The sequence below is a fragment of the Macrobrachium nipponense genome, chromosome 18 (assembly GCF_015104395.2).
Source record: "Macrobrachium nipponense isolate FS-2020 chromosome 18, ASM1510439v2, whole genome shotgun sequence".
In the NCBI taxonomy this organism is placed as follows: domain Eukaryota; kingdom Metazoa; phylum Arthropoda; class Malacostraca; order Decapoda; family Palaemonidae; genus Macrobrachium; species Macrobrachium nipponense.
The window spans coordinates 10705545-10719566 of NC_087211.1; positions in this window are offsets into that span (position 1 = coordinate 10705545).

Consider the following 14022-nt stretch of genomic DNA (forward strand, 5'->3'; position numbering starts at 1 on the left):
GTTATAAAATGCTGCTAAAAAGTTTTTGGGCCTGGCTAGATTTCCGGAGTTTTATTTGTTGCCTGGGGGAAGGAAAAGGTGGGTTTGTTTTTTTATATATTGAACTAAATACATTAGATTAAAATATACAGTAATTTGGCGTTGTATTTTTTTTAGTCATTTGAAGAAATTACAATAAATTTTTTTATAGTTTTATAAGAATAAAAATGAACTTAAATTTGCTTTTTAAATCAAATGGGCTTTTTATAGATTTAATTATATATAGAATATATATATATATATATATATATATATATATATATATATATATATATATATATATATATATATATATATATATCTATACATATATACATATATACATATATATATATATATATATATATATATATATATATATATATATATATATATATATATATATATATATATATATATATATATATATATATATTATATATTACATCCATAAAAATCCATTTATTGGTAAACATAAAATTTATTCATGTTTTTGAAATCAGCTAAAACATATATATTGCGATGTTTTCAAATCCCGAAAAAGCAACACCAATTTACTGTATATTGTTTTCAAATCCTGACATCACAGCTTCAACTTCCGTTGCCTCCTGTTGCTCTAACCCTCCCTTGGCCACTGCAGTTTTTGCTTGCAAGCATCACTGGCAAGGAAGACCTTCCCTCCAGTAATTATGGTCGTGGAATTCAAGCTTCGAAACTGTAAGAAGTGTCCACAAATGAACATAGTTGTCTCTAGAAATAATTTCAATACTTTACTAGATATTTCTGTTTCATTTCGTTACGAGAGTTGATACTGAGTTGTGTACACAAAATCAGTACCGTTTGTTTCGAGAGAAACCTTCAGTAATCTACCAAATATTGCTGTTTCATTTCCATAAGAGAATTGAATTGTCTTGAATGTTTCAAGTATTGCACAAGATTACCCTTCGTTCAGCATCAGCTTCGAATACTTGATGATACAATAAAACGGGAAAAACCGGAGGTAAAGTAAAAATCTAAAAAATGGAGTCAGCTATTGGCCGAAATGTTAGGTTATCCTATAGTAATGTACACTATACTGCGTGAGGTCCACTGACTCTCCTACCCTCCGCCCCCCCCCCCCCCCCTCCCCCCCCCCCCCCAACCCCACCTCCCCACAATTCCTCCCTAAGGGATTCGATTCGTCGTCATGCATAATACAAAGGAGCGGCGTTCACTATAATTATAGCTTCCGTGCATATGAGAAGACCTCGTTGCATGCACTGGATGAGCACTTTTCTCCTGCCGGGGTTCCCTAGGGCCCCAGAGGGCGTGGCCAGCCATCTTGGAAGGTGACGGGAACTGCTCCCTTGAGGATGGTAGTGGAACACTGTGACAACTCGAGTTTATGGCCCCTTCTCTCATTTCCAGGATGGTTTCCAGCGGAGAGAGAGAGAGGGGATTGGTGGGTGGGGGCTGTGTTAGGGAGAGTGAGAGAGATATAATATTACCAGGAGCAAGAACAACAAATAAACAATAACAGCGAATATATGCGAACATTAACAACGTAAATAATGACATTCAAAAATTATCATAACATTAACTAATGTTAAAGTATGTCGATTAATCATTTGACTCTCTCCTCAATTCCGTCAAATAAAGCAATCTATTTTATTCACTTCAATCTTAGACTTTGCTGGAAATCATTTTTTTTTAAATATGTCTCAGTTTAAAAAATATTTCCCATAGCCAGAAAAACAAGAGATTTTCATTTGGCAATATGACTGCTGGAATAACAGGCGTGTAAGAGAAAAGAGAGAGAGAGAGAGAGAGAGAGAGAGAGAGAGAGAGAGAGAGAGAGAGAGAGAGAGAGATGTACGGCAATGACAATGTTTTGTTTTCAAATGTTCAAAGTTTCCGACATGCAAGGGTGAAGTTCAATAAAGCAATTGGATAGAGTTTTACAAAAAACAAAAGAAAAAAAATATACATACACATGAATACACAATCATACATATACTTATATCTCTTGCGGTGGCGGGGTGGTCTGGGGCTTCACTGGACAATCGCAGTAATAAATGAAACTACATACAGCAATTACATGTCACTTGTTCTTCGTTTAGTATATTATATGGCCTACCGAAAATTCATAAACCAGGCACACCTGTTAGACCCATTATGGCTGCATACAAATAGTTCTTCTTTTTCTATCTCCAAATTCTTAGTATCACTATTAACTGAATATTCCATTAACGAAAACACTTTGAAAAATGGATATCAATTTCAGGAACAAATCATCCATCAGGACGGAGACTACCAAATGGCCAGTTTTGACGTAGAATCGTTGTTTACGAATGTACCATTGAACGAAACATAGATATTATTTTAAATAAGATTTTTATTAGCGATGACACTGTATTTCATGGTTTTTAGCAAACCCCTTTTTAAAACAATTTCTTGAACTTGCTGTGCAAGATTCCATGTTTATTTTTAATCAACGACTCTATTCGCAGGTCGATGGAGTTGCTATGGGTCGCCACTTTGGCCAATATTTGCCAACTTTTTTATGTCATATTTGGAAACAGAATTTTTAGATAATTGTCCTATTTCTTGTAAACCAGTTGTATTACAGAAGATATGTTGACGACACATTTGCACTTTTTAGATATCAATGGCAAATAGCAAAATTTTTGGAATATATTAACGTACAACATCCTAACATTAAATTCACAATGGAGATAGAAAATGAAAACAAATTACCATTTCTGGGACATCCTTGTCACTAGAGTCAATTCAGAATTCACGACTGCAGTATATCGGAAAAAGACGTTCACGGGATTAGCCAATAACTCATAGTTCTTGTCAGAAAACCTTCAAACTTTAATACCATATACACATTGGTCTATAGAGCTTTGAAATACTCATCCAACTGGCAAATTTTTCATAACGAAATGGAATTTTTTAATAACCTTTTTTCAAAAAAAACTCTTATCCGAAAGACATTGTACATAATATAATTAATAAATTAGTAGGTAACTAAATCCAACCACCTCCTCCGCTAATGGATGTCCCAAAGAAACTAATGTATGCATCGATTCATATGTAACTAACTCGAAGTTTTCTCTCAGACTCACACAAATAATAGAACAAGAAATGCCTTGTCTCAAAATTAAACTTATTTCAAATAATCCTTGCAAATTGGCTCACTTTTTTATTTCAAAGATCGTCTGCAGGACTTTATGAGATCCAACGTTGTATATAAATTCAAATGCGCAGGATGCCCTGCTACTTACGTGGGATCTACTCGAAGATTACTGCAGATGAGATATTGCAGCCATATGGGTTTCAGTTATAGAACAGTGCAAAGAATTAGTAATCCTGAATTTTCTAATATCAAGAATCATGCCGCTAAATGCAAAATAATGTATCGAAACAGGACTTCTCAATAATAGGTTACACTAAAGACCCGGACCACCTGACTACCTTGGAATCGTTAATTATTAAAAGACTGGTTCCCCCATGAATAACAACACCTCGGCTTCACCTCTACATCTGGCATAGTCAACGTCTTGGACCTGGCTCTTTCAAAAAATCACCTTCTTGCTTTCCTTCCACTCTAGTTGGTTGGTACCTCAGTGGTTCTTCTTCCTCTTTTTTTAACTGTTTATATTTTTATTGCATTTTAACATGATTACTATTGTGAATCCTTATTTTTAGTTTTTTAATATATGCATTTCTCTTTTAACAGACTGAAGATGCACAAAGTTGATGATGTGCGAAAACGTTTTTAAAATAAATATTGGCCTTCATGTGAAATATCAATGGGACCTCCTGAACCTTTTATATATATATATATATATATATATATATATATATATATATATATATATATATATATATATATATATATATATATATATGGGTGTGTGTGTATGTGTGTATGTACGTGCGTGTATCTTAGAGAACAATTTCTTATATCTGACAATATCGTTCCGAAGGTAGCGCTATTCCATTAATGTTCCTCCGTCGCATCATTTTTCATCTTACTTTCCAAGTTACCTACTCTCTCTCTCTCTCTCTCTCTCTCAATCCTCTCTCTCTCTCTCTCTCTCTCTCTCTCTCTCTGGTGAGCAATGTCCGTCGATATATTACCAAGGGAAGATGGAATTATGTAGACAAACTAACATATTACTGAACTGTTGCGATTTGTTTCTTTTCATATTATTTTGGTGTTGAGCTTTTGCAGTATGATTTCATCTCCCAGCAAACAGCGGTCTCAGTCACGGCACCATCATCGATGTCCCTTTGGAGAGGGAGAACTGTCACTTCAAATTACTCCCCGTTCAAAGTCCTCTCAGTTCACTTTTCATTGTGCACTGCAGACTTTTACTAAATCGCATTTGCAGCGTCCCTTCGGCCCCTATCTGCCCCGCCTACTTTTTAGCCTTTTTCCTTTACCTCCACTCCTTACGCCATTCTAAAGTCTTGCTATCCAACCTCTCCGATTAAGACTTCTTAGTACAACTGTGGAGTTTTCTCCTGGCTTCACCATTGCATTCGAGGCCCTTTATGATCTGGAATCTTCAACTTCCTCTCCAACCTCTCCAGTCCCACTACTTGGCCTGGCAGCCTACATTTCACTAATCAGTCAATCATAGATGAGGTCCTGATTATGAAAATGGACATGTGCCTCGCGTAATTTATAAAATTAAAATGTAACTGGGAATGAATATTTGCTTTTATTATTATTATTATTATTATTATTATTATTATTATTATTATTATTATTATTATTATTATTATTATTATTATTATTATTATTCAGAATATGAACCCCTATTCATATGGAACAAGCGCACCAAAAGGGCCAATGACTCGAAATTCTGTCAAAGATCATATAAACAAAAGAGCGACAGAATGACATTACTGGTTAATAACTGTGTCATTTATCATCCAGCAACGCAGCACCCTTCATAATGCAAACTAATGATGACAGGCATAGAGGCTTTCCGAACATATTTTGCATTTAGGAAAAAATGTGCTGTAGCACAGAGACAATTACGTTGGACTAATGAAAACAACAGTTATCAGTAGGTCACGTCATTATGGGTCCTGCAGTGTAATATATGTGCATTCAACTCCAGGCCTTACTGTGTGACAGATAACCGAATGATATAAAAAATACAAAAATAATTCATGCGCGTAATGAATGACGTAAGTTACTTATTATGCAAATTTTTGTGCATAGGTCAGATAACTACTGTTAAGTAGTATTCAGAAGCAGTTGTTCTCCCATTTAAGTTTTCTTTCTACGTCTGTACTGACTTTAGAATTTTATCTTGCAACCACACATTCTCTCTCTCTCTCTCTCTCTCTCTCTCTCTCTCTCTCTCTCTCCTTTTCTTGACTTTAGAATTTGATTTTGTAACCCCACATTCTCTCTCTCTCTCTCCCTCCTCCTCCCCTCCTCCTCCTCCTCCTCCTCCTCCTCCTCCTCCTCCTCCTCCTCCTCTTCCTCCATGGGCACGTATCCTCGGAATGGAAGCAAAAATCATAAATTTAAGATGTCGCAAAGTTGCACCTCCATCCTCTTGGGAGCAGTTACCTTTGCCGTGCCGGATGACCGAGCCTTTTGGGGACAAAATTGGCAAAAACGCGCAACAAGGTGTAGCTGGGAGAAGAACAGCGGACATCCACCTCATAAAACACGGCCCTGAGGTATAAACAGACCTTGGCTGTAACTGAGCATTTTGTAAAAGCGTTCCTGCAGGCTATAGTACCTTCTCTTGCTTCGTAAAGAGCGCCATATTCTTTGGAATCTTGAAATTCAAGTCAGTGGCCCCTTTGGTGGGCTTGTTCCATATGAATAGGGTTCATCTTCTGAACAATAATAATAATAATAGTAGTAGATAGATAGCATCCGAGCAGAGCGCCCAACGAATAAGGGAAAGGCTAAACATTTTCTTTTCTTATCGTAAGATCAGATATAAAATTCATAGTATTGTTCCCTCAAGTGAAAAAAATGAATGTAAGCTTTAGTGTACTAAAGTCCATCTCTTTACGGAGGTTTGAAGAATGTGAAATTGATGTGCACTTGAGTTTTTCTTTCAGAAATAATGCTTCAGAGTCGCTGAATGGTTCTTCAAAGATAATTATATGCGTAAGATTAACGGCTTCTTTGAAGTTCCCTGGGAAGGACTGCTCTTCCATCCTACCCTGAGAGCCTTCAGAGGCCTAAATTAAACCTTATGAATACGATTATGGAGATATGACCACTCCTAATGTTATTTATTATTATTATTATTATTTATTTTTTTTTTTTTTTTTTTGCTCTATCACAGTCCTCCAATTCGACGGGTGGTATTTATAGTGTGGGGTTCCGGGTTGCATCCTGCCTCCTTAGGAGTCATCACTTTTCTTACTATGTGTGCCGTTTCTAGGGGATCACACTCTTCTGCATGAGTCCTGGAGCTACTTCAGCCTCTAGTTTTTTCTAGATTCCTTTTCAGGGATCTTGGGATCGTGCCTAGTGCTCCTATGATTATGGGTACGATTTCACTGGCTATCCCATATCCTTCTTATTTCTATTTTCAGATCTTGATACTTATCCATCCTCTCTTTCTCCTCAACTCTGGTGTCCCCATGGTATTGCGACATCAATGAGTGATACTTTCTTCTTGACTTTGTCAATCAACGTCACGTCTGGTCTGTTTGCACGTATCACCCTATCTGTTCTGATACCATAGTCCCCAGAGGATCTTTGCCTGATCGTTTTCTATCACTCCTTCAGGTTGGTGCTCGTACCACTTATTACTGCAAGGTAGTGATGTTTCTTGCACAGGCTCCAGTGGAGGGCTTTTGCCACTGAATCATGCCTATACTGGTTCTGTGCAAGTGCCGGGCATTCACTTGCTATGTGGTTTATGGTTTCATTTTTCGTATTGCACTTCCTACATATGGGAGAGATGTTATTTCCATCTATCGTACTTTGAACATATCTGGTTCTTAGGGCCTGATCTTTGTGCCGCTGTTATCATTCCTTCAGTTTCCTTCTTGAGCTCTCCCCTCTGTAGCCACTTGCCAATTGTCATCGCTGGCTAGTTCTTTAGTCTGTCTCTGTATTGTCCGCCGCATTTGGTTTGTTGTGCCAGTCCTCTGTTCTTTCTGTCTTTCTCCGTCTCTATATATTTCTGGGTCTTCGTCTACTTTTATTAGTCCTTCTTCATTGCACTCTTTAGCCACTCGTCTTCACTGGTTTTCAGATATTGCCCCAGTGCTCTGTTTTCGATGTTGACGCAGTCCTCTATACTTAGTAGTCCTCTCCCTCCTTCCTTTCGTGTTTATGTAATAGTCTCCGTATTTGCTCTTGGGTGTTAGTGCTTTGCTGTATTGTCATTTGTTTCCTTGGTTTTCTGATCAATGCTGCGGAGTTCTGCCTTCGTCCGATTCCACTATTCCCTGTTCGCTGTATCTGATTACTGGCACTGCCATGTGTTTATGGCTTTTATCATATTTCCGGCGTTGTAGTTTTGACTTGAGTATCGCCTTGAGTCTCTGCATATATTCTTTCCTGATCGTGTCCTTCATCTCTTGGTGTTTTATATCTCCTCCTTCCATTATTCCCAGGTATTTGTATCCTGTCTCATCTATGAGTTTGATGTTGCTCCCATCTGGTAGCTTTATCCCTTCAGTTCTCGTTACTTTGCCTTTTTGTATGTTGACTAAGGCACATTTCTCTATTCCAAACTCCATCCTGATGTCCCCAGATACAATCCTTACAGTCTGGATTAGGGTATCTATTTCCTTGATGCTCTTACCATACAGCTTGATGTCGTCCATGAACATCAGATGCGGTGATTTTGTTGCCTCTTCTTGAGTTGGTACCCGGCATCCATCTTCTGTAGTACTTTTGTCATGGGAATCATGGCTACTACGAATAGTGGGGACAGTGAGTCGCCCTGGAAGATCCCTCTCCTGATATTAACCTCTGCTAGTCTTATTCCAGAGCTTGTAAGTATTGTATTCCAGTTGCGCTTTGTATTTTTGAGGAAGCTGATGGTATTTTCCTCTGCCCCATATATTTTCAGGCATTCTATTAGCCATGTGTGTGGTATCATGTCGAAGGCTTTCTTATAGTCTATCCATGCCATGCTTAGGTTGGTTTTCCTTCTCCTACTGTTCTTCATTACCATTTTGTCTATCAGGAGCTGGTCTTTTGTGCCCCTACACTTCCTTCTGCAGCCTTTCTGTTGGTGGGGGATGGTGTTTGTTCCTCTCTAGGTAGTTGTATAGCCTTTCACTGATGATACCTGTTAGTAACTTCCACATTACTGGTAGGCAGTCAGTTACTGGCTATATTTCCCTTACTCTTGTCTTTTGTACTAAGGGTGTTCTTCCTGTGGTCATCCATTTGGGTGCTTGGTGATTTGAGATACAATGCTGGAGTTGTTCTGCTATTCGTGGGTGTAGGGCCTTGAAGTGTTTTTGAGCCAGTATCCATGGACTTCATCGGGAGGGACCTGGGGCTTTCCAGTTTGGCATTTTCTTTAGTTGGTTCTGTCTCTGTCTGTGTCTGTCGTGAGTCTGTGAATCTTTGTTTTATTTCCTTCTCCTGTGTTTTCTTCTTCCTTGATTTCCTGGAGCCATGTTGCATGTTTGTTGTGTGATACCGGATTGCTCCATATGTTTTCCCATAGTCTCTTACTTGGTTCGGCTTCAGGAATTTCTGGGGGTTGGTTCTTCCTCTTAGTTGGCTGTATAGTCTTCTGGTTGGTTCCGAATAGTTTTGTTCTGTTGGTATCCCTTATTCCTGTTCATGTACCGTGGATCTTGTGTGCTTTGGCCTTAAGCCTCTGTTTCACATCTTCTATTGATTTGCTTTTCCAGGCGCCTTTTCCAAGGAGGTTGCTGTGGTTTTCGTTTCTGTTGGTTGGTTGTGCTGGTGGTGTTGGTGTTCGAATCCCCATCAGTTCTGCTACTAATCTTGCTCCTGCATATGTCAAGTTATTTGTTTCTGTGATACTGGTGGTGTGTATTAGGCCCTTATTATTTCATTGACCTCACTTGTTTTCTCCCTTAATTTCTTGGTATTGTAGGCTTTCATGGAGGGGATCTTTGTTCTCTCTGTATCTGGCTCCATCCATTGTCTAATCTTTTCTCCACCCATTCCGTCCTCTCTGTTACTTCGTCGGTGTTTCTTCGTGTGTCGTTTGTTTGATACTTCATCCTCCCTGTCGTCTTTTGTGGCATCGTCTCTCAGTCGTCTTCGTGTAATTCGTTGTCGTGACATTTCCCTTTCCAGTTCTTCTCTTTCTGTTGGGGAGAGCCAGTTCTTTTTCTTTATGTTCCTTACTTGGTCTGCCAGCCTCTGCTCTGTTTGGGGGGTGTTTATTCCTCTCATCCAGATGTTGATCAATCTTCTTCTATATCCTCTCTCCTCGGGTTGCTTCTGATGTAGCATCTCCATATTTTCCTTATTTTCTTCTCTTGTCCATTTCTTCCTTTTTGCCTCTGTAGCTCCAATCTATGGCTGTTGATTACTGTCGTTGTGGTGATCAGTTGCTGGATGACGACCTCCAAGTACCTGACCGTATTCCCACCCTACATTTGGGTTGAATATCTGGTTGCCGGACGACGGCTCTCTGTTGCCAGAGGTTCCATTTACGTCGTTGTCGTTTATTCCTTCATTTCTTTCTATCATTGCTGAGTTTGCTATTTAACCCATAGCTGGACCCTACCCCATCAGGGATAGGTACTCATTTACAGCTGAGTAGACTGAGGCAATTATGGTAAAGATCCTTTCCCAAGGAATCAACGCCGAGGAGAGCGGTCACCCATCCAACGAACTGACCAGCCCCAATGTTGCTTAACTTGACTTAAGTCTATTGACGACCTAACCAACTCCTCCACGGCGCACCACACATTATTATTATTATTATTATTATTATTATTATTATTATTATTATTATTATTATTATTATTATTATTATTATTATTATCCAGAAGATGAACCCCATATATATGGAACAAGCCTACAGGAGCCACTGACTGGAAATTGAAGCTTCCAAAAAATATGGTGTTCATTTAAAAGAAGTTACATAAGGTAATGGGAAATACAGAAAGAGGTGTTCACTTATTAAAAGGGAAAAAATAAAGATTCAATAAACAAAAAGATAAAAAGAGAAGTATTTCGTTCCACACCTTATGGCGCATTAATTCATAGCGCCGTGTTTAGGTCTCGTGTTTTCTGTATTTTCGTAATCATTGTTTGTAAGTCTCCGTGAAAGTCAGGAGAGACCACTGTACCATCGAACTTAACCTCACGCGGTGCACTGTAGGCATTTCTCAAGGTTATTTGAAGCGTAACCTACGGCCCCTAGCTGCAACCCCTTTCATTCCCTTAACTGTACCTCTGTTCTTATTCTCTCTCTTTTGTCTGACTTTCCCATCTCTCCTAACAATTGTCTCATAGTGCAACTGAGAGGCTCTCCTCTTCCTGCACCGTTAAAACCCTTTTACTCTCAATTCCTTTTTCAGCGTTGAATGACTACATCATCTTAGGTCCCAGCGCTTGGCCTCTGGCACAAATTCTACATTCTTTTCCATTCTGTTGCTCCGGGAAGATAATATGTCGTCGCCAACACGTTGAATCTCACACCGCCTCATCTGTAGAGTGTTCTGGTCTCCCCGCCTTGATAAACTACCGAATCTGCGTCTCGGCTCCAATATCTTTCTCTTATGACGGCAAAGATTTGCATAATTTGCTGCTGTCAACGTTACTGGATTCAAAGGATATTGGAATCCGGTATGCCTCGGACAGTAGCCTGGGATTTGGGCAATAAAATATTGTTGTCGTTTTCCATGAATCTTATATTCGTAATCAAGAATGGAGGGAAAGAAGAGGTTTGGACATAAATGTTGTATTAATAATAGGCAGTCACTTTGATTCACAGACAGCTTTTGGAGAGGCTTAATACTAAGTGTATTTTACTACGGGTTCTGTGTAGACTGGGGATTATTATAATTTAATAAGCATTTGAATTTTAAGTGCCATGCTGTAGTTTACGCCACATGAATTCCGCGTTCATAATAATAATAATAATAATAATAATAATAATAATAATAATAATAATAATAATAATAATAATAATAATAATAATAATAATAATAAATTTTCACAATCTACCAGAGCCTGTGTCTGCATAAGGGATTCGTTTTGTGTCCTTGGTTTTTTTCAGCCTGGAATCAATGGTTTACGGTGACACCGAAAATTATATTATGAAAATTTAACTCAAGTTTTATTCCCGAATTTACTCCTTTTGAGTTCATTTCTAGTTCCAACCCGACACCAGACCCAGCCACTGGTTTTAAAGAGATATATCAGTAAATCTCTCATGGCGTTTATGTGTAACCTTTCTTTATAGGGAGAAATAGCGCGACGTATCCCCCTTAGGACCCTTTCACACTACGTCGCACCTACATGCGACTAGCAGTAGACTATTATCTCTAATGTACCTTTTCACACTATGTCGGTCCGGCATTGCATTACAGCTGACAGGCACCATCACTGGACTTCTCCGGTGCTGCACCCAGACGCGATTGCAGTTGGCCATTGCGTTCAATATGTCTTCACACTATGCGATTGTTTCCTGCATATAAGTGCGGAAGCAATAGATTTCTATTGCTTCTGGTGATCGGGTGCATTGGGTATTGTAATCATTTGAGGGATATAAATAGTGTTATTCCCGTTGCTGTATAACCAATGGTTCCATGCAACGAAAAAACACCATACAATAATAATAATAATAACAATAATAGTGTTATTAGTAAATAAGAAAGAATTAGAGTTATGGAAAAGTATAAACTACTGAGAAATGATTTACTAAATGATTTTCAGTTTTTTCCATTTAGGTTACATATACATTTTGATACTGAAATTATTAGAAGGTTGTCGGCAAATTTATATAAAAGATTTCGATAAATATGATTTTTTAAGAAGTTTTCCTAGTTAACACTTACGTTTTATTTATATTAATTAATGAAACAGAGAGATATGCATTTTTTTATATCAAAATAAAAGATTTTTGTTTTTGATATAGTTTATACTTTTGATAAATAGAGATGTTTCAGCTAACACTTGTTATCATTTATCCTTTTTAATTTCTATATGGACAAGCAAATTTACAAGGAAAGGGGCATATTATTTTCTCTTATCTGATGGTAACTACCAGTTATGCTGGCGAAATAGCATCTCTGAATGTCGTATTTTCTTTTAGCAATTGGTCATGTAGACGTGACAAGAGTTCCTCAAAGGTTGTTTTAGACATTCTGAAGTATTACAAAATTTATCATCATCTCTCTTCAGCTCCTCGAAAATTGTGGCAAATGCACCATACAAGTGCCTTTGTGTATTCAAAGGGTGTACCCAGTGAATTCTAGATTTTCTCTTCTTTTTTCTCAAATGAAATAAAGACAATTTTCTCTTCCTGTCCATCTAGTCACCACTCTGTGCGGCAGTAGGAGAAATGTACGATTTGCGCAATTTTGTGCCGCATTTAGATCCGGCACTGCAATCGTATCTTGGTGCGACAAGAATCGCATAGTGTGAAAGGGCCCTTAAGTACATGTCTTCAAGTGAAGTGAATATATTTGCATTTGCTTTTTCTGATCAGAAATCTCACATGAAGTTAGGGCATGAAAACTACATCGTACACAGCTTCGTCATACCTGTAAAATTCATACTGTGAGGTAACGTAACTTTCTCAATACAGAAATAAGGTTAGAAAACAAACTCTGATTCAGAATCACACTTGAACTGAGCAACGCAATTTTCCAACCACAAAGGCAGTTTTAGTTCGACAGTTTCGAAAGTAAGCAATGTTTCTAATTCCTCTGAGACTGGCGACAAACTTTTTTTTCCCTGTAACTCTTGGAAATATACAGGAAAAAGTTGGTGTTTTCAGGCACCTTCCCCAAGCAGAGAAAAAGCATATTTTTTCGTTATAGAAGGGAGCAATACAGATCGCTTACGGGCGAAAGGTTTTGTTAAGAAGCTGCTTCTCTAATTGGACAAAAATCGAGGAACGCCTCTTATTTAAACTGAAGTTTGACGAAGAACAGCCGTCATTGTTAAAAATGAGGATCTATGCCTTTTTTTTTTTTTTTTTTTTTTTTTTACATCAGTATTTAATGGCGCGTTCATTTTTGTTATGCTTAATCCACAACCCTTTAACCATAAATGTTTTGTATTTCTTATGTTGTAAATATTTTACATTATATATGTATATATGTTTAATCATACATTCATTATATATATATATATATATATATATATATATATATATATATATATATATATATATATATACTATATATATATATATATATATATAATATATATATTATATATATATATATATATATATATATAATGTACTCTGATAGTCTCATAGAATAAAGATTAACATGATAAAAATCATATTGTAAACTGATAAAATTTCATATATGAATTGATAAAAATTATTAATGTTCATGCTGATTGATTCGTTGATTTTTATGCTAACTGTTATATATCTGCAGTTATTGGTAAGATAAAAGGTAACAGATTGATTATAGGCTACCTGATTTATTTATACATATGTATATGGATTCATATAATTATGATTAATATAATGTGCACTTTAAATAGATTCCTAGTGCGTACAAGCAAAGATATATTTCGATTCTGTTATTTATGATCATTTAATAGATAGGATACATGATACTTTATATATAGGATACATGACCGAGGGTTATACTACTACCCATTTACTAGCGTTTCGAACAACTTTTCGTCCATTACACAGTTCCAGACAAACCACCTATAGCCAAATGAAATGGCCAATTCCAAATGGTTAAAACAAGGGGAAAATTTGCCTGGGCGGGGTCCAACGTTCTATTTTGCGCTCATACTTGTTCTCTGCATCCTAAGCCACACGAATACGTTCGCGATGAATAAAATCACCCCCAGCACGAGTCCTTCACCAACAA